The sequence below is a fragment of the Bos grunniens genome, chromosome 20 (genome assembly GCF_055505025.1).
Source record: "Bos grunniens cultivar Pamir isolate PY7600 chromosome 20, Bosgru_T2T1.0, whole genome shotgun sequence".
In the NCBI taxonomy this organism is placed as follows: Eukaryota; Metazoa; Chordata; class Mammalia; order Artiodactyla; family Bovidae; genus Bos; species Bos grunniens.
In genome coordinates this window covers 73681976-73698995 of record NC_141184.1, presented here as the reverse complement: position 1 = coordinate 73698995, position 17020 = coordinate 73681976, and the positions used below count along the sequence as shown (strand labels likewise).

The window sequence follows — 17020 nt, the reverse complement described above, 5'->3', positions numbered from 1 at the left end:
AACTTGTTCACTTATACCGTGGGTGGATCTATGCCTGGGAGTCGGACTGCTGGACCATAGGCTACTTCCACTTTTAGTTCCTTCGGGAACCTCCATATTCTTTTCCATACCGGCTCTACCCACGCCCATTCCTACTCACCGTGGAGGAGAGTTCCCTTTGCTCCACATCTTCTCCAGCATCGGTTATTGACAGACATCGCAGTGAGGCCCAGTCGGACTCATGTGAAGTGGTCCCTCCTTGGAGTTTGGAGTTGAGCCTCTCCAATCATTAGTGACGTGGAGCAAGATGACCTTTTGGAAATGCAGATGCAATGCTGTCACCTCCCTGCTCCAACGGCTCTCGTATTTTCCCAGCATATTGAAGATACGACCACTTCCCTTCAGGCTTGCTCCTCACGTTCTTCTCTGATGTCTTTTGCCTGGAATGCCCTCTGCACTCTTTGGCTTCCATGCCATAGGGCATTTTTCGTTTCTGGAATGTCCTAAGTGTCCCTGGTCACATAGCCTTCCAAGATGCTATTTTCCCTGCCTGAAATTCTTCCTGCATCTCAACCCTGGTTTACCTAGGTTCAACCTATGGACCTCAACGAAATGGTGCCTCTGGAAAGCCTTCCCTGACACCCAGGTTTTGTGGTGAGGGAAGAGGCCCCTCTATAGGTTCTCAAAGGATCTGCCTGTGATGTATCATTAGAGTCGTCTCAGTGAAAGCAGGAACTCTGTGTCTTCTTCTCTCCGCCTTCTATTCCCTGAAACTTATTACATGCCTCCTAGCTCATCGTAGGTGCTCAGTATTTACTTAGTGTGTGAAAGACAGAAAAGCTCTTGGAAGCCTCAAGGGGTCACTTGGCTCGGCACTTTTGATCTCTTTGTATATTTGGCGATTCAATTCTTTCCTTTCCTGGGTTGATGGGTACACTATATTCGAGGCACAATCTAAGGCATGAAGACATATCCATACATAGAGGGTCTTGCTTTCAAGGAACTCGTACAGCAGATTTCTACAAGTTAGGGCTTTTCAAATGCTCTAGAAGCATGTGAACGTTCAGTAGGCTCCATTTTCATTTCAAAGAAAGATCGTTTGACTTCCATAGCAAAGGTGGAGACCTTCCAACGTTGAGTCCAATACTTATACCTTGACCATTTCAGGCAAGTCTTGTGGTTCCTTCTGGAGGTGTGTGGCTCTTGCAGAAATGTGAAGATCTTCCATCGTCCTCAGACTTTGGTGTCATTTGCAATCATCCAGAAAGCTTCCAGGTCTAGGTTCCAGACCACCAGCACACACAGTCAGTAGCCAACGGAGTGGATTCCAGGAATACGCATTGTTCACCGGCATTACCGTTGATATTGTTGCTGCACACTCAATGCAGTGGGCAGGGCCTGGATTGTCCACTGGGTCTCATGTGGAGTGGAAAGAAGGGCTCCCCCCCTCCCCCCCCACACACACACCACCCACCCCCACTGTTGACAGCCTTGTGACGAGAAACGGTCCCCGAAACAAGAATCAGACAAACCAGAGAAGCCCAGATGATAGTCCTTGAGATGAAGGAACTAAGCAGCTGGTTGCGATGGCACCAAGGGGAAAGGTTGCTCTTTGTGTCTGCCCCTCTACTCCTTTCTTCCTGGACGCCTTAGGGTTTTGTCATGGAGATTTGAAATAAAGTGCACAAAAGTCATATGTGTTGAATCAAGATTTTGCATTTAACCATCTCTCAAAAAGGAAGAGAGCTTCACCTGCACATGTTTCTTTCAAAACCGTCAATTGCTTTTCAATTCTGGGGTTTCTCTCTTGCCTTGTTCAGTTAGCCTTAACAGTAAAAATCCACGAAAACTACATAAAGATTCAAAGATACCAACAAAGGACAGCTTCTGTTTTTGAAATCATCTTTCCATTTAGTAGAACACGAGCTCTATTCTTTGTATTTTGCCTAGGGAATTAGCAATGTCCTGGTTCAGATGGCAAGGCATCCGCGCGCAGGAGACTGGGGTTTGATCCCTGGGTCGGGAAGATCCCGCCGGAGAAGGAAATGGCAACCCACTCCCAGTATCCTCGCCTGGGAAATGCCACGGACAGAGGAGCCTGATGGGCCGCAGTCCATGGGTTGTATTAAAGTTGGGCTCAACCCAGCAACTACGAACACAAGTATTTCCAAAGACCACACTCAAGTGTGTGTGTGTGTGTGTGTGTGTGTGTGTGTGTGTGTGTGTATCTCCTCTTGCCGTCTTGGAGTCTGTCTCGGAATCTTCATGTATTTCTGCCTCTGTATCTCCTGACAGCCAGCCGCCGGCCCGTTCGTCTGGCCCCGGCCTCTCCCAGGCGCTCTGGCTCTGGCTGAGGAGCTTGCGCAGGCCAGCTGTCTCCCTTGGCGTGGGTGCGTGCGAGTGTCTGTGTGTCTGTCTGTGTGCCTGCCTGTGGCTCGTCTGCTCTCTCAGGAAGGTCGAGGGCTTGGCGTGGGGGCAAAGGGGGGGCCTCGGTAGTGCGAAGGGGAGGGGCTGAGGCGCTCCGGTCGACCGCGCCTCCCTGGCTTCTGGTGGGTTTGGGCACCGGACAGGTGCCGGGCAAGTTGGGCGCTCAAGTTTCGCTGCGTCTAGGCCCGCAGGAGGTTCAGAGGCCCCTGGGTCGCGGGGGTTGGGAGGCGGCGGGCGCCGAAGACCGACACCTCCGGGGCCGCGCGGGCCTGAGCAGCGAATGGGATCGGGGGGAGGCCCGGCTCAGCGAGCGCGGCCGGGTCTGGAGTGGCCGCGGGTGGGAGGGCGCCGAGACCTCCGCACCCCTCAGCCCAGCCCCCAGGCCCTGCGCGCACGCATGCACGCACGCCCTCCCGGTCAATGGGGGGTCCTGGAAGCCCCTCGGGCCCCCGGGCCCGGCCCGGCGCTTGCTGGTCTGGTGTTGGCGGTGTTCGGGGGGTGGGGGGGGGGGGCCGGCTGGCGTCAGCAGGCTGGAGTACGGTCGCGGGTCGTGCGGCTCAAGTACAGCATGCCCCGCGACGAGAGGTGCGGCCCGTTGGCCCGACCTGCAGGGCAGAGCGAAAGGGAGGCGAAGCGCAAGGCTCTTAGGGCGCCCCGAGCCAACCGCCACCGTCTCAGGCCGTATCAGCCTGAAGGCGCCGGATCTCGTCTGATCTCGGAAGCTAAGCAGGGTCGGGCCTGGTTAGTATCTTGGATGGGAGACCACCTGGGAATCCCGGGTGCTCGAGGCTTTTTGCCTACCAGAAGAGGTCCTTTAGCCCCCGCCGCGCGTCCCGATTCTTGGATCCCCCCCGCAGCCCCAGCCCCTCCCGGGCCGCGGGGAGCGGGTGGCCGGGGCCCCGACTCCCGCTGCAGACCTGGGTTGCCTCCGCGCGGCCCGCGAGCCCCTCCGCATTCGCATTCGGCTTCCAGGACACCCGACGACCGGCAGTCCCGTCTCCACCTGGGGCTCCTTTGGCTTGCCTCAGGCAATCCCGGGGCTTGCACCGACTCCAGCCAGAGCCCCGGCCCCCGCCCCACCCCCTGCCTCGAGGCCATCGCGCATGCGCATGTGCGCGCGCACGCACAGATAGATGTGCCCAAACGGGGCATCTAACTTGTTCACTTATACCGTGGGTGGATCTATGCCTGGGAGTCGGACTGCTGGACCATAGGCTACTTCCACTTTTAGTTCCTTCGGGAACCTCCATATTCTTTTCCATACCGGCTCTACCCACGCCCATTCCTACTCACCGTGGAGGAGAGTTCCCTTTGCTCCACATCTTCTCCAGCATCGGTTATTGACAGACATCGCAGTGAGGCCCAGTCGGACTCATGTGAAGTGGTCCCTCCTTGGAGTTTGGAGTTGAGCCTCTCCAATCATTAGTGACGTGGAGCAAGATGACCTTTTGGAAATGCAGATGCAATGCTGTCACCTCCCTGCTCCAACGGCTCTCGTATTTTCCCAGCATATTGAAGATACGACCACTTCCCTTCAGGCTTGCTCCTCACGTTCTTCTCTGATGTCTTTTGCCTGGAATGCCCTCTGCACTCTTTGGCTTCCATCCCATAGGGCATTTTTCGTTTCTGGAATGTCCTAAGTGTCCCTGGTCACATAGCCTTCCAAGATGCTATTTTCCCTGCCTGAAATTCTTCCTGCATCTCAACCCTGGTTTACCTAGGTTCAACCTATGGACCTCAACGAAATGGTGCCTCTGGAAAGCCTTCCCTGACACCCAGGTTTTGTGGTGAGGGAAGAGGCCCCTCTATAGGTTCTCAAAGGATCTGCCTGTGATGTATCATTAGAGTCGTCTCAGTGAAAGCAGGAACTCTGTGTCTTCTTCTCTCCGCCTTCTATTCCCTGAAACTTATTACATGCCTCCTAGCTCATCGTAGGTGCTCAGTATTTACTTAGTGTGTGAAAGACAGAAAAGCTCTTGGAAGCCTCAAGGGGTCACTTGGCTCGGCACTTTTGATCTCTTTGTATATTTGGCGATTCAATTCTTTCCTTTCCTGGGTTGATGGGTACACTATATTCGAGGCACAATCTAAGGCATGAAGACATATCCATACATAGAGGGTCTTGCTTTCAAGGAACTCGTACAGCAGATTTCTACAAGTTAGGGCTTTTCAAATGCTCTAGAAGCATGTGAACGTTCAGTAGGCTCCATTTTCATTTCAAAGAAAGATCGTTTGACTTCCATAGCAAAGGTGGAGACCTTCCAACGTTGAGTCCAATACTTATACCTTGACCATTTCAGGCAAGTCTTGTGGTTCCTTCTGGAGGTGTGTGGCTCTTGCAGAAATGTGAAGATCTTCCATCGTCCTCAGACTTTGGTGTCATTTGCAATCATCCAGAAAGCTTCCAGGTCTAGGTTCCAGACCACCAGCACACACAGTCAGTAGCCAACGGAGTGGATTCCAGGAATACGCCTTGTTCACCGGCATTACCGTTGATATTGTTGCTGCACACTCAATGCAGTGGGCAGGGCCTGGATTGTCCACTGGGTCTCATGTGGAGTGGAAAGAAGGGCTCCCCCCCTCCCCCCCCCACACACACACCACCCACCCCCACTGTTGACAGCCTTGTGACGAGAAACGGTCCCCGAAACAAGAATCAGACAAACCAGAGAAGCCCAGATGATAGTCCTTGAGATGAAGGAACTAAGCAGCTGGTTGCGATGGCACCAAGGGGAAAGGTTGCTCTTTGTGTCTGCCCCTCTACTCCTTTCTTCCTGGACGCCTTAGGGTTTTGTCATGGAGATTTGAAATAAAGTGCACAAAAGTCATATGTGTTGAATCAAGATTTTGCATTTAACCATCTCTCAAAAAGGAAGAGAGCTTCACCTGCACATGTTTCTTTCAAAACCGTCAATTGCTTTTCAATTCTGGGGTTTCTCTCTTGCCTTGTTCAGTTAGCCTTAACAGTAAAAATCCACGAAAACTACATAAAGATTCAAAGATACCAACAAAGGACAGCTTCTGTTTTTGAAATCATCTTTCCATTTAGTAGAACACGAGCTCTATTCTTTGTATTTTGCCTAGGGAATTAGCAATGTCCTGGTTCAGATGGCAAGGCATCCGCGCGCAGGAGACTGGGGTTTGATCCCTGGGTCGGGAAGATCCCGCCGGAGAAGGAAATGGCAACCCACTCCCAGTATCCTCGCCTGGGAAATGCCACGGACAGAGGAGCCTGATGGGCCGCAGTCCATGGGTTGTATTAAAGTTGGGCTCAACCCAGCAACTACGAACACAAGTATTTCCAAAGACCACACTCAAGTGTGTGTGTGTGTGTGTGTGTGTATCTCCTCTTGCCGTCTTGGAGTCTGTCTCGGAATCTTCATGTATTTCTGCCTCTGTATCTCCTGACAGCCAGCCGCCGGCCCGTTCGTCTGGCCCCGGCCTCTCCCAGGCGCTCTGGCTCTGGCTGAGGAGCTTGCGCAGGCCAGCTGTCTCCCTTGGCGTGGGTGCGTGCGAGTGTCTGTGTGTCTGTCTGTGTGCCTGCCTGTGGCTCGTCTGCTCTCTCAGGAAGGTCGAGGGCTTGGCGTGGGGGCAAAGGGGGGGCCTCGGTAGTGCGAAGGGGAGGGGCTGAGGCGCTCCAGTCGACCGCGCCTCCCTGGCTTCTGGTGGGTTTGGGCACCGGACAGGTGCCGGGCAAGTTGGGCGCTCAAGTTTCGCTGCGTCTAGGCCCGCAGGAGGTTCAGAGGCCCCTGGGCCGCGGGGGTTGGGAGGCGGCGGGCGCCGAAGACCGACACCTCCGGGGCCGCGCGGGCCTGAGCAGCGAATGGGATCGGGGGGAGGCCCAGCTCAGCGAGCGCGGCCGGGTCTGGAGTGGCCGCGGGTGGGAGGGCGCCGAGACCTCCGCACCCCTCAGCCCAGCCCCCAGGCCCTGCGCGCACGCACGCACGCACGCCCTCCCGGTCAATGGGGGGTCCTGGAAGCCCCTCGGGCCCCCGGGCCCGGCCAGGTGCTTGCTGGTCTGGTGTTGGCGGTGTTCGGGGGGTGGGGGCGGGGGGGGCGGGCCGGCGTCAGCAGGCTGGAGTCGGGTCGCGGGTCGTGCGGCTCAAGTACAGCATGCCCCGCGACGAGAGGTGCGGCCCGTTGGCCCGACCTGCAGGGCAGAGCGAAAGGGAGGCGAAGCGCAAGGCTCTTAGGGCGCCCCGAGCCAACCGCCACCGTCTCAGGCCGTATCAGCCTGAAGGCGCCGGATCTCGTCTGATCTCGGAAGCTAAGCAGGGTCGGGCCTGGTTAGTATCTTGGATGGGAGACCACCTGGGAATCCCGGGTGCTCGAGGCTTTTTGCCTACCAGAAGAGGTCCTTTAGCCCCCGCCGCGCGTCCCGATTCTTGGATCCCCCCCGCAGCCCCAGCCCCTCCCGGGCCGCGGGGAGCGGGTGGCCGGGGCCCCGACTCCCGCTGCAGACCTGGGTTGCCTCCGCGCGGCCCGCGAGCCCCTCCGCATTCGCATTCGGCTTCCAGGACACCCGACGACCGGCAGTCCCGTCTCCACCTGGGGCTCCTTTGGCTTGCCTCAGGCAATCCCGGGGCTTGCACCGACTCCAGCCAGAGCCCCGGCCCCCGCCCCACCCCCTGCCTCGAGGCCATCGCGCATGCGCATGTGCGCGCGCACGCACAGATAGATGTGCCCAAACGGGGCATCTAACTTGTTCACTTATACCGTGGGTGGATCTATGCCTGGGAGTCGGACTGCTGGACCATAGGCTACTTCCACTTTTAGTTCCTTCGGGAACCTCCATATTCTTTTCCATACCGGCTCTACCCACGCCCATTCCTACTCACCGTGGAGGAGAGTTCCCTTTGCTCCACATCTTCTCCAGCATCGGTTATTGACAGACATCGCAGTGAGGCCCAGTCGGACTCATGTGAAGTGGTCCCTCCTTGGAGTTTGGAGTTGAGCCTCTCCAATCATTAGTGACGTGGAGCAAGATGACCTTTTGGAAATGCAGATGCAATGCTGTCACCTCCCTGCTCCAACGGCTCTCGTATTTTCCCAGCATATTGAAGATACGACCACTTCCCTTCAGGCTTGCTCCTCACGTTCTTCTCTGATGTCTTTTGCCTGGAATGCCCTCTGCACTCTTTGGCTTCCATGCCATAGGGCATTTTTCGTTTCTGGAATGTCCTAAGTGTCCCTGGTCACATAGCCTTCCAAGATGCTATTTTCCCTGCCTGAAATTCTTCCTGCATCTCAACCCTGGTTTACCTAGGTTCAACCTATGGACCTCAACGAAATGGTGCCTCTGGAAAGCCTTCCCTGACACCCAGGTTTTGTGGTGAGGGAAGAGGCCCCTCTATAGGTTCTCAAAGGATCTGCCTGTGATGTATCATTAGAGTCGTCTCAGTGAAAGCAGGAACTCTGTGTCTTCTTCTCTCCGCCTTCTATTCCCTGAAACTTATTACATGCCTCCTAGCTCATCGTAGGTGCTCAGTATTTACTTAGTGTGTGAAAGACAGAAAAGCTCTTGGAAGCCTCAAGGGGTCACTTGGCTCGGCACTTTTGATCTCTTTGTATATTTGGCGATTCAATTCTTTCCTTTCCTGGGTTGATGGGTACACTATATTCGAGGCACAATCTAAGGCATGAAGACATATCCATACATAGAGGGTCTTGCTTTCAAGGAACTCGTACAGCAGATTTCTACAAGTTAGGGCTTTTCAAATGCTCTAGAAGCATGTGAACGTTCAGTAGGCTCCATTTTCATTTCAAAGAAAGATCGTTTGACTTCCATAGCAAAGGTGGAGACCTTCCAACGTTGAGTCCAATACTTATACCTTGACCATTTCAGGCAAGTCTTGTGGTTCCTTCTGGAGGTGTGTGGCTCTTGCAGAAATGTGAAGATCTTCCATCGTCCTCAGACTTTGGTGTCATTTGCAATCATCCAGAAAGCTTCCAGGTCTAGGTTCCAGACCACCAGCACACACAGTCAGTAGCCAACGGAGTGGATTCCAGGAATACGCCTTGTTCACCGGCATTACCGTTGATATTGTTGCTGCACACTCAATGCAGTGGGCAGGGCCTGGATTGTCCACTGGGTCTCATGTGGAGTGGAAAGAAGGGCTCCCCCCCTCCCCCCCCCCACACACACCACCCACCCCCACTGTTGACAGCCTTGTGACGAGAAACGGTCCCCGAAACAAGAATCAGACAAACCAGAGAAGCCCAGATGATAGTCCTTGAGATGAAGGAACTAAGCAGCTGGTTGCGATGGCACCAAGGGGAAAGGTTGCTCTTTGTGTCTGCCCCTCTACTCCTTTCTTCCTGGACGCCTTAGGGTTTTGTCATGGAGATTTGAAATAAAGTGCACAAAAGTCATATGTGTTGAATCAAGATTTTGCATTTAACCATCTCTCAAAAAGGAAGAGAGCTTCACCTGCACATGTTTCTTTCAAAACCGTCAATTGCTTTTCAATTCTGGGGTTTCTCTCTTGCCTTGTTCAGTTAGCCTTAACAGTAAAAATCCACGAAAACTACATAAAGATTCAAAGATACCAACAAAGGACAGCTTCTGTTTTTGAAATCATCTTTCCATTTAGTAGAACACGAGCTCTATTCTTTGTATTTTGCCTAGGGAATTAGCAATGTCCTGGTTCAGATGGCAAGGCATCCGCGCGCAGGAGACTGGGGTTTGATCCCTGGGTCGGGAAGATCCCGCCGGAGAAGGAAATGGCAACCCACTCCCAGTATCCTCGCCTGGGAAATGCCACGGACAGAGGAGCCTGATGGGCCGCAGTCCATGGGTTGTATTAAAGTTGGGCTCAACCCAGCAACTACGAACACAAGTATTTCCAAAGACCACACTCAAGTGTGTGTGTGTGTGTGTGTGTGTGTGTGTGTGTGTGTGTGTGTGTGTATCTCCTCTTGCCGTCTTGGAGTCTGTCTCGGAATCTTCATGTATTTCTGCCTCTGTATCTCCTGACAGCCAGCCGCCGGCCCGTTCGTCTGGCCCCGGCCTCTCCCAGGCGCTCTGGCTCTGGCTGAGGAGCTTGCGCAGGCCAGCTGTCTCCCTTGGCGTGGGTGCGTGCGAGTGTCTGTGTGTCTGTCTGTGTGCCTGCCTGTGGCTCGTCTGCTCTCTCAGGAAGGTCGAGGGCTTGGCGTGGGGGCAAAGGGGGGGCCTCGGTAGTGCGAAGGGGAGGGGCTGAGGCGCTCCGGTCGACCGCGCCTCCCTGGCTTCTGGTGGGTTTGGGCACCGGACAGGTGCCGGGCAAGTTGGGCGCTCAAGTTTCGCTGCGTCTAGGCCCGCAGGAGGTTCAGAGGCCCCTGGGTCGCGGGGGTTGGGAGGCGGCGGGCGCCGAAGACCGACACCTCCGGGGCCGCGCGGGCCTGAGCAGCGAATGGGATCGGGGGGAGGCCCGGCTCAGCGAGCGCGGCCGGGTCTGGAGTGGCCGCGGGTGGGAGGGCGCCGAGACCTCCGCACCCCTCAGCCCAGCCCCCAGGCCCTGCGCGCACGCATGCACGCACGCCCTCCCGGTCAATGGGGGGTCCTGGAAGCCCCTCGGGCCCCCGGGCCCGGCCAGGCGCTTGCTGGTCTGGTGTTGGCGGTGTTCGGGGGGTGGGGGGGGGGGGCGGGCTGGCGTCAGCAGGCTGGAGTACGGTCGCGGGTCGTGCGGCTCAAGTACAGCATGCCCCGCGACGAGAGGTGCGGCCCGTTGGCCCGACCTGCAGGGCAGAGCGAAAGGGAGGCGAAGCGCAAGGCTCTTAGGGCGCCCCGAGCCAACCGCCACCGTCTCAGGCCGTATCAGCCTGAAGGCGCCGGATCTCGTCTGATCTCGGAAGCTAAGCAGGGTCGGGCCTGGTTAGGATCTTGGATGGGAGACCACCTGGGAATCCCGGGTGCTCGAGGCTTTTTGCCTACCAGAAGAGGTCCTTTAGCCCCCGCCGCGCGTCCCGATTCTTGGATCCCCCCCGCAGCCCCAGCCCCTCCCGGGCCGCGGGGAGCGGCTGGCCGGGGCCCCGACTCCCGCTGCAGACCTGGGTTGCCTCCGCGCGGCCCGCGAGCCCCTCCGCATTCGCATTCGGCTTCCAGGACACCCGACGACCGGCAGTCCCGTCTCCACCTGGGGCTCCTTTGGCTTGCCTCAGGCAATCCCGGGGCTTGCACCGACTCCAGCCAGAGCCCCGGCCCCCGCCCCACCCCCTGCCTCGAGGCCATCGCGCATGCGCATGTGCGCGCGCACGCACAGATAGATGTGCCCAAACGGGGCATCTAACTTGTTCACTTATACCGTGGGTGGATCTATGCCTGGGAGTCGGACTGCTGGACCATAGGCTACTTCCACTTTTAGTTCCTTCGGGAACCTCCATATTCTTTTCCATACCGGCTCTACCCACGCCCATTCCTACTCACCGTGGAGGAGAGTTCCCTTTGCTCCACATCTTCTCCAGCATCGGTTATTGACAGACATCGCAGTGAGGCCCAGTCGGACTCATGTGAAGTGGTCCCTCCTTGGAGTTTGGAGTTGAGCCTCTCCAATCATTAGTGACGTGGAGCAAGATGACCTTTTGGAAATGCAGATGCAATGCTGTCACCTCCCTGCTCCAACGGCTCTCGTATTTTCCCAGCATATTGAAGATACGACCACTTCCCTTCAGGCTTGCTCCTCACGTTCTTCTCTGATGTCTTTTGCCTGGAATGCCCTCTGCACTCTTTGGCTTCCATGCCATAGGGCATTTTTCGTTTCTTGAATGTCCTAAGTGTCCCTGGTCACATAGCCTTCCAAGATGCTATTTTCCCTGCCTGAAATTCTTCCTGCATCTCAACCCTGGTTTACCTAGGTTCAACCTATGGACCTCAACGAAATGGTGCCTCTGGAAAGCCTTCCCTGACACCCAGGTTTTGTGGTGAGGGAAGAGGCCCCTCTATAGGTTCTCAAAGGATCTGCCTGTGATGTATCATTAGAGTCGTCTCAGTGAAAGCAGGAACTCTGTGTCTTCTTCTCTCCGCCTTCTATTCCCTGAAACTTATTACATGCCTCCTAGCTCATCGTAGGTGCTCAGTATTTACTTAGTGTGTGAAAGACAGAAAAGCTCTTGGAAGCCTCAAGGGGTCACTTGGCTCGGCACTTTTGATCTCTTTGTATATTTGGCGATTCAATTCTTTCCTTTCCTGGGTTGATGGGTACACTATATTCGAGGCACAATCTAAGGCATGAAGACATATCCATACATAGAGGGTCTTGCTTTCAAGGAACTCGTACAGCAGATTTCTACAAGTTAGGGCTTTTCAAATGCTCTAGAAGAATGTGAACGTTCAGTAGGCTCCATTTTCATTTCAAAGAAAGATCATCTGACTTCCATAGCAAAGGTGGAGACCTTCCAACGTTGAGTCCAATACTTATACCTTGACCATTTCAGGCAAGTCTTGTAGTTCCTTCTGGAGGTGTGTGGCTCTTGCAGAAATGTGAAGATCTTCCATCGTCCTCAGACTTTGGTGTCATTTGCAATCATCCAGAAAGCTTCCAGGTCTAGGTTCCAGACCACCAGCACACACAGTCAGTAGCCAACGGAGTGGATTCCAGGAATACGCATTGTTCACCGGCATTACCGTTGATATTGTTGCTGCACACTCAATGCAGTGGGCAGGGCCTGGATTGTCCACTGGGTCTCATGTGGAATGGAAAGAAGGGCTCCCCCCCTCCCCCCCACACACACACACCACCCACCCCCACTGTTGACAGCCTTGTAACGAGAAACGGTCCCCAAAACAAGAATCAGACAAACCAGAGAAGCCCAGATGATAGTCCTTGAGATGAAGGAACTAAGCAGCTGGTTGCGATGGCACCAAGGGGAAAGGTTGCTCTTTGTGTCTGCCCCTCTACTCCTTTCTTCCTGGACGCCTTAGGGTTTTGTCATGGAGATTTGAAATAAAGTGCACAAAAGTCATATGTGTTGAATCAAGATTTTGCATTTAACCATCTCTCAAAAAGGAAGAGAGCTTCACCTGCACATGTTTCTTTCAAAACCGTCTATTGCTTTTCAATTCTGGGGTTTCTCTCTTGCCTTGTTCAGTTAGCCTTAACAGTAAAAATCCACGAAAACTACATAAAGATTCAAAGATACCAACAAAGGACAGCTTCTGTTTTTGAAATCATCTTTCCATTTAGTAGAACACGAGCTCTATTCTTTGTATTTTGCCTAGGGAATTAGCAATGTCCTGGTTCAGATGGCAAGGCATCCGCGCGCAGGAGACTGGGGTTTGATCCCTGGGTCGGGAAGATCCCGCCGGAGAAGGAAATGGCAACCCACTCCCAGTATCCTCGCCTGGGAAATGCCACGGACAGAGGAGCCTGATGGGCCGCAGTCCATGGGTTGTATTAAAGTTGGGCTCAACCCAGCAACTACGAACACAAGTATTTCCAAAGACCACACTCAAGTGTGTGTGTGTGTGTGTGTGTGTGTATCTCCTCTTGCCGTCTTGGAGTCTGTCTCGGAATCTTCATGTATTTCTGCCTCTGTATCTCCTGACAGCCAGCCGCCGGCCCGTTCGTCTGGCCCCGGCCTCTCCCAGGCGCTCTGGCTCTGGCTGAGGAGCTTGCGCAGGCCAGCTGTCTCCCTTGGCGTGGGTGCGTGCGAGTGTCTGTGTGTCTGTCTGTGTGCCTGCCTGTGGCTCGTCTGCTCTCTCAGGAAGGTCGAGGGCTTGGCGTGGGGGCAAAGGGGGGGCCTCGGTAGTGCGAAGGGGAGGGGCTGAGGCGCTCCGGTCGACCGCGCCTCCCTGGCTTCTGGTGGGTTTGGGCACCGGACAGGTGCCGGGCAAGTTGGGCGCTCAAGTTTCGCTGCGTCTAGGCCCGCAGGAGGTTCAGAGGCCCCTGGGTCGCGGGGGTTGGGAGGCGGCGGGCGCCGAAGACCGACACCTCCGGGGCCGCGCGGGCCTGAGCAGCGAATGGGATCGGGGGGAGGCCCGGCTCAGCGAGCGCGGCCGGGTCTGGAGTGGCCGCGGGTGGGAGGGCGCCGAGACCTCCGCACCCCTCAGCCCAGCCCCCAGGCCCTGCGCGCACGCATGCACGCACGCCCTCCCGGTCAATGGGGGGTCCTGGAAGCCCCTCGGGCCCCCGGGCCCGGCCCGGCGCTTGCTGGTCTGGTGTTGTCGGTGTTCGGGGGGTGGGGGGGGGGCGGGCTGGCGTCAGCAGGCTGGAGTACGGTCGCGGGTCGTGCGGCTCAAGTACAGCATGCCCCGCGACGAGAGGTGCGGCCCGTTGGCCCGACCTGCAGGGCAGAGCGAAAGGGAGGCGAAGCGCAAGGCTCTTAGGGCGCCCCGAGCCAACCGCCACCGTCTCAGGCCGTATCAGCCTGAAGGCGCCGGATCTCGTCTGATCTCGGAAGCTAAGCAGGGTCGGGCCTGGTTAGTATCTTGGATGGGAGACCACCTGGGAATCCCGGGTGCTCGAGGCTTTTTGCCTACCAGAAGAGGTCCTTTAGCCCCCGCCGCGCGTCCCGATTCTTGGATCCCCCCCGCAGCCCCAGCCCCTCCCGGGCCGCGGGGAGCGGGTGGCCGGGGCCCCGACTCCCGCTGCAGACCTGGGTTGCCTCCGCGCGGCCCGCGAGCCCCTCCGCATTCGCATTCGGCTTCCAGGACACCCGACGACCGGCAGTCCCGTCTCCACCTGGGGCTCCTTTGGCTTGCCTCAGGCAATCCCGGGGCTTGCACCGACTCCAGCCAGAGCCCCGGCCCCCGCCCCACCCCCTGCCTCGAGGCCATCGCGCATGCGCATGTGCGCGCGCACGCACAGATAGATGTGCCCAAACGGGGCATCTAACTTGTTCACTTATACCGTGGGTGGATCTATGCCTGGGAGTCGGACTGCTGGACCATAGGCTACTTCCACTTTTAGTTCCTTCGGGAACCTCCATATTCTTTTCCATACCGGCTCTACCCACGCCCATTCCTACTCACCGTGGAGGAGAGTTCCCTTTGCTCCACATCTTCTCCAGCATCGGTTATTGACAGACATCGCAGTGAGGCCCAGTCGGACTCATGTGAAGTGGTCCCTCCTTGGAGTTTGGAGTTGAGCCTCTCCAATCATTAGTGACGTGGAGCAAGATGACCTTTTGGAAATGCAGATGCAATGCTGTCACCTCCCTGCTCCAACGGCTCTCGTATTTTCCCAGCATATTGAAGATACGACCACTTCCCTTCAGGCTTGCTCCTCACGTTCTTCTCTGATGTCTTTTGCCTGGAATGCCCTCTGCACTCTTTGGCTTCCATCCCATAGGGCATTTTTCGTTTCTGGAATGTCCTAAGTGTCCCTGGTCACATAGCCTTCCAAGATGCTATTTTCCCTGCCTGAAATTCTTCCTGCATCTCAACCCTGGTTTACCTAGGTTCAACCTATGGACCTCAACGAAATGGTGCCTCTGGAAAGCCTTCCCTGACACCCAGGTTTTGTGGTGAGGGAAGAGGCCCCTCTATAGGTTCTCAAAGGATCTGCCTGTGATGTATCATTAGAGTCGTCTCAGTGAAAGCAGGAACTCTGTGTCTTCTTCTCTCCGCCTTCTATTCCCTGAAACTTATTACATGCCTCCTAGCTCATCGTAGGTGCTCAGTATTTACTTAGTGTGTGAAAGACAGAAAAGCTCTTGGAAGCCTCAAGGGGTCACTTGGCTCGGCACTTTTGATCTCTTTGTATATTTGGCGATTCAATTCTTTCCTTTCCTGGGTTGATGGGTACACTATATTCGAGGCACAATCTAAGGCATGAAGACATATCCATACATAGAGGGTCTTGCTTTCAAGGAACTCGTACAGCAGATTTCTACAAGTTAGGGCTTTTCAAATGCTCTAGAAGCATGTGAACGTTCAGTAGGCTCCATTTTCATTTCAAAGAAAGATCGTTTGACTTCCATAGCAAAGGTGGAGACCTTCCAACGTTGAGTCCAATACTTATACCTTGACCATTTCAGGCAAGTCTTGTGGTTCCTTCTGGAGGTGTGTGGCTCTTGCAGAAATGTGAAGATCTTCCATCGTCCTCAGACTTTGGTGTCATTTGCAATCATCCAGAAAGCTTCCAGGTCTAGGTTCCAGACCACCAGCACACACAGTCAGTAGCCAACGGAGTGGATTCCAGGAATACGCCTTGTTCACCGGCATTACCGTTGATATTGTTGCTGCACACTCAATGCAGTGGGCAGGGCCTGGATTGTCCACTGGGTCTCATGTGGAGTGGAAAGAAGGGCTCCCCCCCTCCCCCCCCCCCACACACACCACCCACCCCCACTGTTGACAGCCTTGTGACGAGAAACGGTCCCCGAAACAAGAATCAGACAAACCAGAGAAGCCCAGATGATAGTCCTTGAGATGAAGGAACTAAGCAGCTGGTTGCGATGGCACCAAGGGGAAAGGTTGCTCTTTGTGTCTGCCCCTCTACTCCTTTCTTCCTGGACGCCTTAGGGTTTTGTCATGGAGATTTGAAATAAAGTGCACAAAAGTCATATGTGTTGAATCAAGATTTTGCATTTAACCATCTCTCAAAAAGGAAGAGAGCTTCACCTGCACATGTTTCTTTCAAAACCGTCAATTGCTTTTCAATTCTGGGGTTTCTCTCTTGCCTTGTTCAGTTAGCCTTAACAGTAAAAATCCACGAAAACTACATAAAGATTCAAAGATACCAACAAAGGACAGCTTCTGTTTTTGAAATCATCTTTCCATTTAGTAGAACACGAGCTCTATTCTTTGTATTTTGCCTAGGGAATTAGCAATGTCCTGGTTCAGATGGCAAGGCATCCGCGCGCAGGAGACTGGGGTTTGATCCCTGGGTCGGGAAGATCCCGCCGGAGAAGGAAATGGCAACCCACTCCCAGTATCCTCGCCTGGGAAATGCCACGGACAGAGGAGCCTGATGGGCCGCAGTCCATGGGTTGTATTAAAGTTGGGCTCAACCCAGCAACTACGAACACAAGTATTTCCAAAGACCACACTCAAGTGTGTGTGTGTGTGTGTGTGTGTGTGTGTGTGTGTGTGTGTGTATCTCCTCTTGCCGTCTTGGAGTCTGTCTCGGAATCTTCATGTATTTCTGCCTCTGTATCTCCTGACAGCCAGCCGCCGGCCCGTTCGTCTGGCCCCGGCCTCTCCCAGGCGCTCTGGCTCTGGCTGAGGAGCTTGCGCAGGCCAGCTGTCTCCCTTGGCGTGGGTGCGTGCGAGTGTCTGTGTGTCTGTCTGTGTGCCTGCCTGTGGCTCGTCTGCTCTCTCAGGAAGGTCGAGGGCTTGGCGTGGGGGCAAAGGGGGGGCCTCGGTAGTGCGAAGGGGAGGGGCTGAGGCGCTCCGGTCGACCGCGCCTCCCTGGCTTCTGGTGGGTTTGGGCACCGGACAGGTGCCGGGCAAGTTGGGCGCTCAAGTTTCGCTGCGTCTAGGCCCGCAGGAGGTTCAGAGGCCCCTGGGTCGCGGGGGTTGGGAGGCGGCGGGCGCCGAAGACCGACACCTCCGGGGCCGCGCGGGCCTGAGCAGCGAATGGGATCGGGGGGGAGGCCCGGCTCAGCGAGCGCGGCCGGGTCTGGAGTGGCCGCGGGTGGGAGGGCGCCGAGACCTCCGCACCCCTCAGCCCAGCCCCCAGGCCCTGCGCGCACG

The 17020-nt window shown here is 55.7% G+C and overlaps 3 pseudogenes; all 3 read left to right on the top strand.

Annotated features, from left to right (window-relative positions):
* The first annotated feature begins 3077 nt into the window (after positions 1–3077).
* LOC147350841 (5S ribosomal RNA) lies at positions 3078–3197 on the top strand (annotated as a pseudogene).
* A 3425-nt stretch (positions 3198–6622) lies between these two features.
* On the top strand, positions 6623–6742 carry LOC147350840 (5S ribosomal RNA; annotated as a pseudogene).
* A 6989-nt stretch (positions 6743–13731) lies between these two features.
* On the top strand, positions 13732–13851 carry LOC147350839 (5S ribosomal RNA; annotated as a pseudogene).
* Positions 13852–17020: the final 3169 nt, after the last annotated feature.